Raw genomic sequence first — 13,176 nt, 5'->3', positions numbered from 1 at the left:
CGCACACACACACATATATATAAACGTATTCTCCGTTGAGATATTGCAGCCGCTGCTGTGTCCAGGCCCAGGAGCCTTAGCACTGTGCTGTGATGTCACTCAATACCACTGACATCACTAGGTGTAAACAACATCTCTCCTTTGCTGTGTATGTGACTATGGAGCTGTTTGGTGATGTCGTCTATTATGGCCTTCATAGAAGCAACAGGAGATTGTTGCATCCATCTAGAACCCTCAGAACTACAGTGCTATGATGTCACTCACTTCCACAGGCCTTGCAGAGTGTAAACAACAACAACCCAGCTTTGTTGTGTATGTAACCATAGGGATTTGTGATGTCACCTAGAACCTTCACAGCAGCGACAGCTTTATGAGGAGCATCAGCACTGCTCTGCCTGAGCAGAACCATCACCGCCATAGGTTGTCAAATAACCCGGGTTTAACCCACACAGGTAAGTCCAATGGGGTGCAGGCATGTCCTCTATGCTTACAGCTTCCCGTGGGTGTTGGTTTGATACCGTTTGGGGACAGCCAAGGAGGCATCTGCAGGCAACAAAGGTAGGTGTGTGCTTGTGTGTGTGTTTCCTATGCAGATCCTAAGCCCAGTGTCACATGCAAGTAGGAGGAGTAAGAAGGGTTCCTGGCAAATCCGGGTTATGGATTGCATTTAAAAAGGCCCCGTGGGAGTGCAATGGGCCCCTGTCTTGCTGCTTAGCAATAATGGTATGGGTTTAGGTTCTGCTGTGTGTACTGGTGGTTGACTGCCCCCCAGCCCAGAGTGTGCATGGAAAATTGTCTGGCAGCCTCCCTGACAGCAAGCAGTGATAGTGCCCATGAAGGGCACCTTGTTGGGCCCGCCCCTTTCACGGTTATCGCTTCTCGGCCTTTTGGCTAAGATCAAGTGTAGTATCTGTTCTTATCAGTTTTCATGCTGGTGGGGATGGGTGCTGCATGGAGGATGCAGGTGTACCAGGGCTTTCCGGGGCTGGTTCTGAGGAATCAGCTCGACGGCTGCCCCGATGTGACCTGTTCCCTCCGGGTCTCGCCATGAGGCTGAGAGGGTCTAGAGCCGAGGTACTTTTGTGCCTCGGGGAGTGGTGACCCCGAGGTGCCGAAACTCACTGGGAGAATAGACTCACTGAGTTGAAGCACGGGCACCATAATCTCTTCACCTTGTGGCACTCACCTCTTGATTCCCGGCCTTCTGGCTAGGATCAGAGAAATTTTTATAGATCCGGCCGGATGTCCGGGCAGTATATCTGCACACATTCACTTATTTATTTCTTTTTTGTCTCACTGTGTCACTTTTTGCGTGTTGTGTGTTCACAGGATTTGTCAGGATGCGGTAGCCCTTCTGGGTGTCCCTCCTGGCGGTCTAGGGGAGGTGTGTGTGGCCATTAGGTTCCGCACCTCCCTGCAAACACCCCGGGTACTCCTGCTTTGGCAGGGTACCTACCGTAATCGGCTCTGCGGGCAGATACCTTGGCCAACGCCAAGGGGGATGCCGGGAGCATTTGTGGTCCCCTAGTAGCTTCGGCGAAAAGGGACATCGAACCTGGAACCTCGCAGGTACCTTTTGGTCCGGAGGCGAAGGGTAAGGTTTGTTGGGGGGCCTCTCTCCTATCGGAGAAGGGCTTGCGATAGACCGCATCCTTTGTGCACGTTTTTTTTTTAGTGTAACACGTTTGCACTTTTTCTTGCACTTTGGGTGAATCGAAAGCACGTTCCTCGGCTTTAGATATAAAAAAAAAAAAAAAAAAAAATCTGTTCTTATCAGTTTAATATCTGATACGTCCCCTATCTGGGGACCATATATTAAATGGATTTTTGAGAACGGGGGCCGATTTCGAAGCTTGCTTCCGTCGCCCTATGCATTGACCCGATATGGCAGTATCTTCGGGTACAGTGCACCACCCCCTTACAGGGTTAAAAAGAAAGATTCCTACTTTCATTGCTACCTGCTTACCTGGCAGGGGAGATACCATGATCGCTACGGTCTGAAGAACTCCAAGCATTGTGGTAGAGATTTTGCGTAGTACGATTGCAGTACTTTTCGTTCTTATTAGAACCGCATTTCTCTAGAGCATACCACCTGAAGATCGTCTCCTGCCTGCCTCGGAACATCTGAAGAAGGAGAAGATCTTGAAGACTGCAGCTCCGGAAGAAGCCGACGAAGAACCTGGAAGAAGGGAATCGGCGGTGAATTCCGGAACAGCGGCGAAGAGGAAGGCGGCGCAGAATCTTTTCGAAGAAACTCGCTGCCTCTGGAGAAGGATTTGCATAGCTCCTCCCACCGGGACCGGATCTGCATAGCTCCTCCCACCCGGGAAAGAAGACTTTGCGAAGCCTCTCTCCACAAGCAAGCAAGGAAGCGGAAAAGAGCCTGCTGGAAGAAGCCATGGCCTCAACCAGCAAGTCCACCCAGGAGGCTGCAGGGCAAGGCCTGGAGGTCCAGCCCCAACCACAGCAAGCTTCAACCTCCACCACGGCAAGGCAGAAGGGCGGCAGAATTCCTAACCTGGAAGCTCCAACCCTGGAGCCCTGGATGAGGCAGACTGTTGCCTTGAAGCTCAAGCCCGTGGACGGAAGGGTGCCGGACATGTCCCACGACGTGTTCTGCAAGAAGATGCTGGCGGATCAAGGCTTCCCCACGGCTGACACCCTGGGAATAGCAACCTTCTTTTCGGGAATCTTCTACATCACCTTTGCCACCATTGGGACCTGTAGAAGATACTGGGAGGTGGTGAAAGCGGCGAGTCCCGAATCCCCTTTCTCTCGCTTTGTGGGCAACTGCCTTATTCAAAGAGAGGAGAGGCGGGTGACGGTCTCAATGCGGAACCCACACACCCCAGGCACGGACATCTCGACCTTCCTGAAGCGCTTCTGCACCGTGGTGAGGGAGCCCACCCGCATCCTGAACTCACTCGGATACTGGACCTGCAAGTGGTCTGTGGTCGTCAGACTCAACAAGAACCCTGCTTCTCCAGACGGACTACAGCACCTGCCAACGACATTTTCCTTGGGCAACTCCACAGGACTTATCTTCTACCCGGACATGCCGCAGACCTGCAGGAGATGTGGCAAGATGGGCCACGAGGGCAAGGACTGTACGGAGGATGCCTGCAGGTATTGCCGTGTGACAGGTCACACGACCAAGGACTGCCCCAAGAGCAAGACCTGCAACCTCTGCGGACTGGCAGCCCACAGCTACAAGGACTGCCCCCAGAGGGAGAGAACATGGGCATCTGTGGCAGCGAGAGCACCGAAGCCAGCCCCAGCTCCGGAGCCAGCACCACGGATGGCCAAGCCGACCAAGGAGGGTAAGAAGGCGAAAGCCACCACCCCTGCCCCGTCCCGCCCCTCCCCTGCCCCTCCCGCCCCATCCCCTGCCCCTCCCGCCCCATCTCCTGCCCCATCCCGCCCCACCCCTGCCCCATCCCGTCCCACCCCTGCCCCATCCCGTCCCACCCCTGCCCCTCCTGCCCCATCCCGTCCCACCCCTGCCCCTCCTGCCCCATCCCGCCCCACCCCTGCCCCCCGTACCCCACCCCGGCCCACCCCTGCCCCGTCCTCCCCTGCCCGGCCCACCCCTGCCCCGTCCTCCCCTGCCCGGCCCACCCCTGCCCCGTCCTCCCCTGCCCGGGCACTCTCTCCTGCCCCCCGCCCCACCCAGCCTCCTTTCTCTCCTGGCCCAGCAGCACCTAACCCCCCTCCAGCTGCTGGTGCCCGCCCTTCGGAGGACTTTCCTGTGCTTCCTCCCCCAGGTACCATACAGAGGAAGAGGAAAGGAAGGGACAACGTATCAGAAGAGTCCCACAAAAGAAAGATAATCGAGACCTGCGAGACCCCTCAAGCTTCAGATGAGGAGGAGGAGATGGAGCAGGTCTGCGAGAGCCTTGAGGCTTCAGAAGGAGAGGAGGTGATGGAGCAGGCCCAAGTGGAGCAGGTCCAAGCAGAGCCAGTCCAAGCTCAATCTATGGAGGAGCTGCTGCAGGACCCAGAGGTTAAGAAAATCCTGGACACTCCGTCCAACACGGTCTACGACGAGTTCTTGGAAGGGCGCTACGAGAAGCCACAGGAGCCGACAGGCGCCAGAGAAGAGGACCCGTCCGACCAGACTGGTAACTAGTATCAGAACTAACCTCTCTTTTTATTCCCATGGCTGATCTCAACATCTTCTGCATTAATGTGAGGAGTATTAGAGCTTGGTTCAGATTTCAGACTGTTCTTACGTTCTTAGATTCCCAGAGGTGTGATGTTTACATGTTGCAGGAATGTGCTTTGTCTGCTTCTAGGTCTTACAACCATCTGGCCAGGCAGTGGCCTCACGGCCCTTCCTACTGGTCTGGTGGGGGCGACAATAGGTCTGCGGGGGTGGCCATCCTGATCAGGGGAGGTAACTTTGCACTTGATTCCGTCCGGGAGCTCGTCTGTGGCAGACTTCTTGTCGCAGACGGTTCCTGGGCGGGTGAGCCCGTGCGGCTCATCAACGTGTATGCCTCCCCTGAGAGGGATGTCCGACTGGAGGTTCTCCAGGCCCTGCGGGCTGAACTCGCCACCACTAGGGCAGTAGTGTTGGGTGGTGACTTCAACTGCCCCATTGAGGTGGAAGGGCGCAGTTCTGGCACATCCGCCAACCTGGACGTGACGTCTAAACTGCTGATTGAGATGGTGACGGAGGCATCCTTGCAGGACGTTGTCGGGTCCATCGGGAACGGCTCCGTAAACTATACGTGGAGCCGCCCCGATGGCTCGCTCCGTTCTCGGATAGACTTCATCTTCACTTCGAGAGCAGTCAGAAAGGTGTCGTACTCTATGGTCCCCTGCTTCTTCTCTGACCACAGGGCCATTCGATTCCGGGGGACTCTGGGCCATGGATTCCCACCTGGCCCGGGCTCCTGGAAGTTGAATTGTGCCCTGTTGGAGCAGAGGGAGGTCATGGAGGAACTTAGGGATGCTTACCTTGTATGGCGAAATGACAAATGTCTGTTCAAGTGCATCAGCGATTGGTGGGAATATGTTAAAGTCGAATTCCGTTGTTTCTTTCAGGCAAAAGGCAGACAACAGGCGTGTGCGAAGAAGTGGGACTTGAGGAAACTGCAGCGCGAGCTGCGGTCCCTGCAGGACCTGCTCCAGTGTGGCTGGGACGTCAGGGAGGAGCTGGAGGAGACCAAAAAGAGCTTGAAAAGGCACTTTGAGGAGGAATCCAAGCGAATCGTCTTTCGTTCCAAGGTGGAGAACCTGGAGAAGGGTGAGAAATGTAACTCTTTCTTTTTCAGGAAGCTCCATGCCGGCCACACGCCCCTGACTGAGCTACGAGATGAGACCGGACACATGAGGAGCGGCAAGGAGGAAGTGATGGGGGTCGTCCACGACTTCTACAGCAACCTCTATGCCCCCAAGTCATCCGACCCCGAAGCCGCCGAGAGGTTCCTGTCAGGTGTCACTAACGTTGTTGATCCCGCAGGTGCGGCGGCAATGGACGATCCCTTGACGGTGGGGGAGCTGCTCTCTGCCGCTAAATCCTTTAAGCCCGGCAGGACCCCGGGCAGTGACGGTCTCCCGGCCGAGCTCTACGTAGCGCTGGGTGACCTGATCTGTCCGGACCTGTTGGAGGTGTACGAGGAGATGGTGGTGGGGGGCAGAATGCCTCCGTCGTTGAGGGAAGGGATGATCACGATCTTGTATAAGCGGAAGGGGGAGAGATGTGACCTGAAAAACTGGCGTCCCATCTCTCTCCTGAACGTGGACTACAAGATCCTCGCCAAGGTGCTGGCCAACAGGCTGAAACCTGTCATGGGGCAGATCGTCCATCCGGACCAGACCTGCAGCATTCCTGGCCGCAGGATTGCCGACAGCCTTGCCCTTGTGAGAGACACGGTCCATTACATCCAGGACCGCGGGGGCCGCGCCGCCCTGGTCAGCTTAGATCAGGAGAAGGCGTTCGACCGTGTCTCCCACGCATTCATGGACAGGGTTTTGCGCAGGCTGGGTCTGGGGAAGATGTTTTGCTCTTTTGTTAACGTTATGTATTTTGACATTTACAGCACGGTGTTGGTGAACGGCTGGAAGACTGACCCCTTTTCCATTCTTTCAGGGGTTAGACAAGGCTGCCCTCTTTCACCTCTCCTTTTTGTTTGTGTTATAGAGCTCTTCGCTGAGACTATCCGGCAGAATGGAGAGATCAGAGGGATCACCGCACCAGGACCAGATCGCCACGAGGTCAAGTGCTCGCTCTACATGGACGACGTGACCGTCTTCTGCGCTGACCAGCGTTCGGTGACTGCACTCGTCCAGACCTGCGAGGACTTCGGCAGAGCTTCGGGGGCAAAAGTCAACTGCGGGAAGTCGGAGGCCATGCTCTTCGGGGAATGGCACCTGGCTTCTCCCGCCCCCTTCCCCTTTGCCGTTAAGCCGGACTTCATTCAAATTCTTGGAGTCTGGTTCGGGAAGGAAGGAGCGGCCCTTAAGTCTTGGCAAGACCGACTAGGAAGGATAAACTCGAAGATCGGACTGTGGAGCTCCAGAAAGCTCACGATGGAAGGCAAGGCACTTGTCCTGCGGAGTGAAGTTTTGCCTGTGCTCCAATATACCGCACAGGCCTGGCCTCCCCATACCACCGTTTGCAAGGCCATCACCCGGACAGTGTTTGGCTTCGTCTGGGGCAAAATGGACAGAGTCAAGAGGACCGTGATGTACAAGGAACCCCGCAAGGGTGGGAAGGGAATACCCGACATCCCCGCTCTGCTGAGGGCCTCCTTTGCATGTGTCACGGTGCAGCGGACTCTTGTAGAAAAGACTGGCTCAGCGGGCAGGTCCATGTCTCGCTTGCTTCTCATGCCCCTCTGGAGACAGCTGGGCTGGGACAAATGGGACAGCTCCATCCCTTACAACTGGAACACTCCCTGGTTCTATGGGGATGTTGTCCGGTTTGTGAGGGAGCACCAGCTGGAAGGACTGAAACCAGACCTATGGAAGCCAAAGACAATCCACAAGCTCATCCGAGCTAAGGACTCGACCGAGCTGGTTCCGGGACTCCCCGCAGCCACTGCAGAGACAGTTTGGAACAATGTGGCCTCAAAGCGGCTTACCAATGGACACAAGGACTTGTCGTGGATGGCCGTCATGGGAGGTCTCTCTCTCAGGTCATTCATGCATGCCCGCAACCTGTGCAAGACCCGGTACTGCCCCCGTTGCCCCTACGTGGAGGAAACATCTTTCCACGTGTTTTGGCAGTGCCCCTTTGCACAGGGTCTGTTGGACGCCCTAGAACAGGAACTCAGAGACTCAGTGCCCAGGAGCTGCCTATCGTACCATTCGGTGCTTTACGGCCTGTTCCCTGGGACCCACGACGTGGAGGCCATCCAGGAGGCCTGGCGCCTTATGAACTGTTTTAAGGACGCAGTGTGGCTTGCCAGGAACCGCCTCGTGATCAACAGGGAAAACATGTCCGTCCGGGACTGCCGCAGGTTCATCAAGAACCTGCTTAGAGACTATTCCATCTTGGACAGCTCGGCCGTTGATGAGGAAGAAGAGGAGTGAAGACCCCTCTCCTTCTCCCATGTCCCCCTGAAGATACAGCCCAACAGTTTGGCCCTGTGATCTGCCCCCTCCCTACCCCCACATAGTCGCCCACACCCCTACCCCGATCACAGATTGTATTATTTGGTTTTTGTTTGATCTCTTGTGCCTTTATATTGCAGGATTGAGCTGAATGTTAGAGTAGCATGGTGTGCGATGTATAGCTTAGGGAACCTTTGCTGTGTATCGTACTATCATGCTTTGTGTGACTGTAATTTATTGTACGACTTGTAATGACTGAACGGAAAATAAAGCTCTTTCAATCAAAAAAAAAAAAAAAAAAAAAAATCTGTTCTTATCAGTTTAATATCTGATACGTCCCCTATCTGGGGACCATATATTAAATGGATTTTTGAGAACGGGGGCCGATTTCGAAGCTTGCTTCCGTCGCCCTATGCATTGACCCGATATGGCAGTATCTTCGGGTACAGTGCACCACCCCCTTACAGGGTTAAAAAGAAAGATTCCTACTTTCATTGCTACCTGCTTGCTGGCTAGCCAGCTAGCCAGCCCTGTGGGCCTTGCTGCTGCTGCAGCCAAAAAACAAAAGGTGGTGCTGCTGCTGCTTCTGCTGCTTCTGCTTGTGTCTGGCCGCTGTTGGAGCGTCCAGGCACAGGACTTCTGCTGCTGCTGACTAAATGGCCTCCTTAATTGGATCATTTGAGTAGCCAGCACACCTGTGCAGGTAGGGCATGACATGATAGGCAGCTGCCTTGATAGCGGGTGGGTGCTGAATGTTCCTAATTGACAAAATAAGATTAATGCTTATGAAGAAATATAAAATCTCATCCCTTCCCCAATATCGCGCCACACCCCTACCCCTTAATTCCCTGGTTGAACTTGATGGACATATGTCTTTTTTCGACCGTACTAACTATGTAACTATGTAACATAACATGGGGGGGGGGGGGGGGTCTCCTGGCTGTTCACACAGGTGTGTCATTGCTGTACATTGACCATGCATTGCTTCTGTGGTATTGCAAAGGCAAAGACAAATGCTTCCAGCCATCCATTGCACTAATGGATTGGTCATCAGCTGGCTGTCTATGTCCCGCATCAATATAGACCAAAGTACAGAGGGTTAGGCTATGCTATTGTGCACCTACCTGATGCATCAGAAGGTGCGAGGCCCTTGCTAAATTCTGTGCACAGACTTTGAGATCTATACTTTAGACTGTATCTAAACCTGCTCCAACATGGACTGACATTCTGGCCTACTTTCAGCCGATGCGACTTGTCTGTCGCTGAACAGTCACTTTTTATGTATTCAGCACCTATGTATAATGTTGTAAAAATGCTCTAGAAGCTAAAGTCGCAGAAATGTCACACATATTTGGCCTGCAACTTTCTGTGCGACAAATTCAGACAGGAAAAATCAGTATAAATCCTTAGAAAATTATCCCCCAGTGTCTCCATCTGCTGGCGGTATTGAATAAGCATTGCTGCACTGATGGGGTATGCATTAGACGAAAAAAAAGAAGAAAAAGAAGAATAATACGCCCAGAAAAGAGGCGAAAAGGAGAAAAACGTAAAAAAACGTGAAAAAAAAGTAAGAGGAAGAGAAGGGAAAAAAAGGTGGAAATGGGTTTAAAAGTGATTTCGGCGGAGAAATATATATATATATATATATATATATATATATATACGCGCACACACACACATATATATAAACGTATTCTCCGTTGAGATATTGCAGCCGCTGCTGTGTCCAGGCCCAGGAGCCTTAGCACTGTGCTGTGATGTCACTCAATACCACTGACATCACTAGGTGTAAACAACATCTCTCCTTTGCTGTGTATGTGACTATGGAGCTGTTTGGTGATGTCGTCTATTATGGCCTTCATAGAAGCAACAGGAGATTGTTGCATCCATCTAGAACCCTCAGAACTACAGTGCTATGATGTCACTCACTTCCACAGGCCTTGCAGAGTGTAAACAACAACAACCCAGCTTTGTTGTGTATGTAACCATAGGGATTTGTGATGTCACCTAGAACCTTCACAGCAGCGACAGCTTTATGAGGAGCATCAGCACTGCTCTGCCTGAGCAGAACCATCACCGCCATAGGTTGTCAAATAACCCGGGTTTAACCCACACAGGTAAGTCCAATGGGGTGCAGGCATGTCCTCTATGCTTACAGCTTCCCGTGGGTGTTGGTTTGATACCGTTTGGGGACAGCCAAGGAGGCATCTGCAGGCAACAAAGGTAGGTGTGTGCTTGTGTGTGTGTTTCCTATGCAGATCCTAAGCCCAGTGTCACATGCAAGTAGGAGGAGTAAGAAGGGTTCCTGGCAAATCCGGGTTATGGATTGCATTTAAAAAGGCCCCGTGGGAGTGCAATGGGCCCCTGTCTTGCTGCTTAGCAATAATGGTATGGGTTTAGGTTCTGCTGTGTGTACTGGTGGTTGACTGCCCCCCAGCCCAGAGTGTGCATGGAAAATTGTCTGGCAGCCTCCCTGACAGCAAGCAGTGATAGTGCCCATGAAGGGCACCTTGTTGGGCCCGCCCCTTTCACGGTTATCGCTTCTCGGCCTTTTGGCTAAGATCAAGTGTAGTATCTGTTCTTATCAGTTTAATATCTGATACGTCCCCTATCTGGGGACCATATATTAAATGGATTTTTGAGAACGGGGGCCGATTTCGAAGCTTGCTTCCGTCGCCCTATGCATTGACCCGATATGGCAGTATCTTCGGGTACAGTGCACCACCCCCTTACAGGGTTAAAAAGAAAGATTCCTACTTTCATTGCTACCTGCTTGCTGGCTAGCCAGCTAGCCAGCCCTGTGGGCCTTGCTGCTGCTGCAGCCAAAAAACAAAAGGTGGTGCTGCTGCTGCTTCTGCTGCTTCTGCTTCTGCTTGTGTCTGGCCGCTGTTGGAGCGTCCAGGCACAGGACTTCTGCTGCTGCTGACTAAATGGCCTCCTTAATTGGATCATTTGAGTAGCCAGCACACCTGTGCAGGTAGGGCATGACATGATAGGCAGCTGCCTTGATAGCGGGTGGGTGCTGAATGTTCCTAATTGACAAAATAAGATTAATGCTTATGAAGAACTATAAAATCTCATCCCTTCCCCAATATCGCGCCACACCCCTACCCCTTAATTCCCTGGTTGAACTTGATGGACATATGTCTTTTTTCGACCGTACTAACTATGTAACTATGTAACATAACATGGTGGGGGGGGGGGGTCTCCTGGCTGTTCACACAGGTGTGTCATTGCTGTACATTGACCATGCATTGCTTCTGTGGTATTGCAAAGGCAAAGACAAATGCTTCCAGCCATCCATTGCACTAATGGATTGGTCATCAGCTGGCTGTCTATGTCCCGCATCAATATAGACCAAAGTACAGAGGGTTAGGCTATGCTATTGTGCACCTACCTGATGCATCAGAAGGTGCGAGGCCCTTGCTAAATTCTGTGCACAGACTTTGAGATCTATACTTTAGACTGTATCTAAACCTGCTCCAACATGGACTGACATTCTGGCCTACTTTCAGCCGATGCGACTTGTCTGTCGCTGAACAGTCGCTTTTTATGTATTCAGCACCTATGTATAATGTTGTAAAAATGCTCTAGAAGCTAAAGTCGCAGAAATGTCACACATATTTGGCCTGCAACTTTCTGTGCGACAAATTCAGACAGGAAAAATCAGTATAAATCCTTAGAAAATTATCCCCCAGTGTCTCCATCTGCTGGCGGTATTGAATAAGCATTGCTGCACTGATGGGGTATGCATTAGACGAAAAAAAAGAAGAAAAAGAAGAATAATACGCCCAGAAAAGAGGCGAAAAGGAGAAAAACGTAAAAAAACGTGAAAAAAAAGTAAGAGGAAGAGAAGGGAAAAAAAAGGTGGAAATGGGTTTAAAAGTGATTTCGGCGGAGAAATATATATATATATATATATATATATATATATATATATATATATACGCGCACACACACACATATATATAAACGTATTCTCCGTTGAGATATTGCAGCCGCTGCTGTGTCCAGGCCCAGGAGCCTTAGCACTGTGCTGTGATGTCACTCAATACCACTGACATCACTAGGTGTAAACAACATCTCTCCTTTGCTGTGTATGTGACTATGGAGCTGTTTGGTGATGTCGTCTATTATGGCCTTCATAGAAGCAACAGGAGATTGTTGCATCCATCTAGAACCCTCAGAACTACAGTGCTATGATGTCACTCACTTCCACAGGCCTTGCAGAGTGTAAACAACAACAACCCAGCTTTGTTGTGTATGTAACCATAGGGATTTGTGATGTCACCTAGAACCTTCACAGCAGCGACAGCTTTATGAGGAGCATCAGCACTGCTCTGCCTGAGCAGAACCATCACCGCCATAGGTTGTCAAATAACCCGGGTTTAACCCACACAGGTAAGTCCAATGGGGTGCAGGCATGTCCTCTATGCTTACAGCTTCCCGTGGGTGTTGGTTTGATACCGTTTGGGGACAGCCAAGGAGGCATCTGCAGGCAACAAAGGTAGGTGTGTGCTTGTGTGTGTGTTTCCTATGCAGATCCTAAGCCCAGTGTCACATGCAAGTAGGAGGAGTAAGAAGGGTTCCTGGCAAATCCGGGTTATGGATTGCATTTAAAAAGGCCCCGTGGGAGTGCAATGGGCCCCTGTCTTGCTGCTTAGCAATAATGGTATGGGTTTAGGTTCTGCTGTGTGTACTGGTGGTTGACTGCCCCCCAGCCCAGAGTGTGCATGGAAAATTGTCTGGCAGCCTCCCTGACAGCAAGCAGTGATAGTGCCCATGAAGGGCACCTTGTTGGGCCCGCCCCTTTCACGGTTATCGCTTCTCGGCCTTTTGGCTAAGATCAAGTGTAGTATCTGTTCTTATCAGTTTAATATCTGATACGTCCCCTATCTGGGGACCATATATTAAATGGATTTTTGAGAACGGGGGCCGATTTCGAAGCTTGCTTCCGTCGCCCTATGCATTGACCCGATATGGCAGTATCTTCGGGTACAGTGCACCACCCCCTTACAGGGTTAAAAAGAAAGATTCCTACTTTCATTGCTACCTGCTTGCTGGCTAGCCAGCCCTGTGGGCCTTGCTGCTGCTGCAGCCAAAAAACAAAAGGTGGTGCTGCTGCTGCTTCTGCTGCTTCTGCTTCTGCTTGTGTCTGGCCGCTGTTGGAGCGTCCAGGCACAGGACTTCTGCTGCTGCTGACTAAATGGCCTCCTTAATTGGATCATTTGAGTAGCCAGCACACCTGTGCAGGTAGGGCATGACATGATAGGCAGCTGCCTTGATAGCGGGTGGGTGCTGAATGTTCCTAATTGACAAAATAAGATTAATGCTTATGAAGAAATATAAAATCTCATCCCTTCCCCAATATCGCGCCACACCCCTACCCCTTAATTCCCTGGTTGAACTTGATGGACATATGTCTTTTTTCGACCGTACTAACTATGTAACTATGTAACATAACATGGGGGGGGGGGGGGTCTCCTGGCTGTTCACACAGGTGTGTCATTGCTGTACATTGACCATGCATTGCTTCTGTGGTATTGCAAAGGCAAAGACAAATGCTTCCAGCCATCCATTGCACTAATGGATTGGTCATCAGCTGGCTGTCTA

General features: G+C 51.8%; 4 non-coding genes and 1 pseudogene across 4 annotated transcripts; all 5 read left to right on the top strand.

Moving 5' to 3' along the window:
- Positions 1–871: 871 nt before the first annotated feature.
- Positions 872–1,031, top strand: LOC130325109 (U2 spliceosomal RNA; annotated as a pseudogene).
- Positions 1,032–1,727: 696 nt separating this feature from the next.
- Positions 1,728–1,916, top strand: LOC130325103 (U2 spliceosomal RNA). Its single transcript, XR_008869980.1, has one exon. It is a non-coding gene; the product is annotated as a U2 spliceosomal RNA (small nuclear RNA).
- A 5,915-nt stretch (positions 1,917–7,831) lies between these two features.
- Positions 7,832–8,022, top strand: LOC130325095 (U2 spliceosomal RNA). Its single transcript, XR_008869974.1, has one exon. It is a non-coding gene; the product is annotated as a U2 spliceosomal RNA (small nuclear RNA).
- Positions 8,023–10,099: 2,077 nt separating this feature from the next.
- LOC130325125 (U2 spliceosomal RNA) lies at positions 10,100–10,290 on the top strand. Its single transcript, XR_008869992.1, has one exon. It is a non-coding gene; the product is annotated as a U2 spliceosomal RNA (small nuclear RNA).
- Positions 10,291–12,383: 2,093 nt separating this feature from the next.
- Positions 12,384–12,574, top strand: LOC130325124 (U2 spliceosomal RNA). The gene has a single exon (XR_008869991.1). It is a non-coding gene; the product is annotated as a U2 spliceosomal RNA (small nuclear RNA).
- The last annotated feature ends 602 nt before the right edge of the window (positions 12,575–13,176 follow it).

The sequence above is a fragment of the Hyla sarda genome, unplaced genomic scaffold (assembly GCF_029499605.1).
Source record: "Hyla sarda isolate aHylSar1 unplaced genomic scaffold, aHylSar1.hap1 scaffold_270, whole genome shotgun sequence".
NCBI lineage: Eukaryota > Metazoa > Chordata > Amphibia > Anura > Hylidae > Hyla > Hyla sarda.
This window is presented reverse-complemented; position numbering and strand designations above follow the sequence as displayed.